We start from the raw sequence: 2,748 nt of genomic DNA, 5'->3' as shown, positions 1-2,748 counted from the left end.
TTTTTCTTTATTAAATATAATATTTTTAAAATATTATATTAAAATTAAAATAATATAATATAATATATATATATATATATATATATATATAACATGATAATTACAATAATATATATTAAAAGGTATCATGTTATAGTATAATATATTATATTATTTCAAACTATAGTATTATATTATATTATATCATAATATATATATATATAATATTGTTATATTAGTTTAATATTATTATATTGGTTTAATATAATACACTATAATATAATTGCTACAATAAAATATCAACTACAATTAATATAATATATTATATAATAATATATGATATTAAAATATTATATAATATTATAACAAATATGTTGTACTATTATATAATATCGTATGTGATATTGTATAATAATATATAATAAATATCATAAAATAAATTATACATATAAATTAAACTATAATAATATTTTATTTTATTACATGATAATATAATATAATATATTGAATATATTATTACTTTATATTTTATATATCATGTCATATATTTATAATATAATTAGCATGTATTAGTTAAATAATACAAAAAGGTTTGAAAATTATCCTAATTGCCTTCAAAGTGGAACAAAATTGTTTCAATATGGAGAATGAGGTAAATTTTTACTATTGGGATAATTTTTGTATATGAGAGGTAATTTTATCCAAGTGGTGAAATTATCTCACTAGTGTTTTAAAAAATCAATAACACAAAAAGGTAATATTCTTGTTCCATTATCCTAATGAATAACACTATGAAATAGAATCCTCAAAATTATCTCATTATCCCCAAATGTCCCAATGAATAAACCCCCTAAGGTAACATTTAATGAACAGAGGTAACATTTATATGAATTAAGGTAACAATTTTAGGAACATACATAACAACTTATGAACAAATGTAACAGTTTTATGAGTAAAGATGGTATTTTATTGGGGAAACTAACAATTTATTAATAACATTAACATTTAATAGCACAGATTGAAACATACAAAGTAACATGAATGAACAAAGGTGAAAAATTTATGCTCAGAGATAACGTTTATCAGTGTTTAAAATGCAGCCGATAGCAGCACAATAGCGACGCTTTTAGGGATAGCAACTAGCATCTACGAAGCTTTGGCCAAAAGTAGAGGTGAAAAGTGACCTCGTCGCTTTTCACTTGAAAAAATGGCCAAGTCTAGAAAAGCGGTCAATAATGGTCAACACCAAATTTAATACGCTTTTAAGGCTTTTATCTACTTTTTAAAAAGCGAATTTTTATTTCTATGTTGAGACATGACCTGAATCCAACCCACTTTAAACCTGTTTTACTTAATAAACGTCCAATCTCCTAATTCTCTCTCTTCCTCTAATCTCTGTCTATCTAGAACAAAAAACTAGAAATAAATTGTGGTGCCACCTCCTTTCATCTCTCTTGATCTCCCCTTGCTATCCTCCACCTCACCACAGCATCGAAGCTCCAAGTCCTCCCATCTACGAAGCTCTCCAGCGCCTCCCTTTGACTGAGTTTCATTTCTAGTAGCCCTCCATCACCTCGACAAAACCTACTGACACACCTCAACGAAGCCCAGCAAAACTCTACTCTACCAAAGAACTTAAAAGTTGAAAGAATAGGACAATTAACAATTTTTTAATAAACAAACACATCTTTTCATTTTATACAACACTTTGTTATATTGTATGATTGTTACATGTCTATTTCATATTTAGGATCTCTATAAATCATCAAATATGTATTTGTAAAAATTTTTAATATATATATATATATACCATCATCAATGCATACGAGTTATAATAGTCATAGGCCTCCTCATGACTATTAAACTTCATTCCTAGACACGGTTTTTCACCAATTTGCATTCTGAAATAAAGATAATGGTTCAAAAATATATAATGTTACTATTTCAAACAACATATTTAATGTTAGCGAAATTCATGATATTACTGAGGTACCTTGCAATAGGCATCGTTGTTGGAAAAGTCATGAAATGGTTGTTGTTGTTGTTGTTACTATCAACAGGAACATCTTCGCTACTAACACTAGATTCAGCCATTTGTTTTCTAAAACCTGCAAAGAAATTCCAAATATTATAACATTTTATGGTATCCGTAGTTGTCAGCATGAGGCATTATAATATTTAATAAGCAGGTTATTAAATTGTTTCCAAACATTAAATCTAGTTCCTAATATCAATTCAAAGAAATTCCAAACATTAATAAGCAGGTTATTACTGAAATCAATTGATGGGCAGTCCAATTTATCCTTTTAGACCTAAAATGAACATCAACTCTTTGAAGCAATTGTTTCCACATTGCACCTACATCATAGACAAGGAGTGTAATTTGACTTCAGAAGTGTAACCAGTATTGATTATAGCTATTATAGATCACTGTTATAGATAATACGCATAGCTGACCGGATACTCAAGAAAAGGGCATCGCATGTGAGGCAGCATTGCAATGTCGGCAATGTTACCTTAACTATAGTTCCTAATATCGCTTCAGTGTAATCAATACTGACGTCAGAGTACAAGTTAAGACCGTCCCTCCGAATTCCTGGTTTCTCATCCACATGACTCTTGTATCATTGACAGCATGAGGCATTATCAGGCAATCCAATGGCTAGAACAGCAAAAGATAACAACTTGACCTGATTACAACGTCGGAGAATCGATGGGTCACGACGTCGGAGAATCGATGGGGGTCACGACGTCGGAGGCGATCGCGGA

The 2,748-nt window shown here is 29.1% G+C and overlaps 1 protein-coding gene across 17 annotated transcripts in view; it reads right to left on the bottom strand.

The window, feature by feature from the left end:
• The window catches only part of LOC109848855 (carboxyl-terminal-processing peptidase 1, chloroplastic-like), a 28,113-nt gene that overhangs the window by 8,748 nt on the left and 16,617 nt on the right, over window positions 1–2,748 (bottom strand). The gene's annotated exons all lie outside the window — the stretch shown is intronic.

Source organism: Asparagus officinalis, chromosome 7 (assembly GCF_001876935.1).
Source record: "Asparagus officinalis chromosome 7, Aspof.V1, whole genome shotgun sequence".
In the NCBI taxonomy this organism is placed as follows: Eukaryota; Viridiplantae; Streptophyta; class Magnoliopsida; order Asparagales; family Asparagaceae; genus Asparagus; species Asparagus officinalis.
This window is presented reverse-complemented; position numbering and strand designations above follow the sequence as displayed.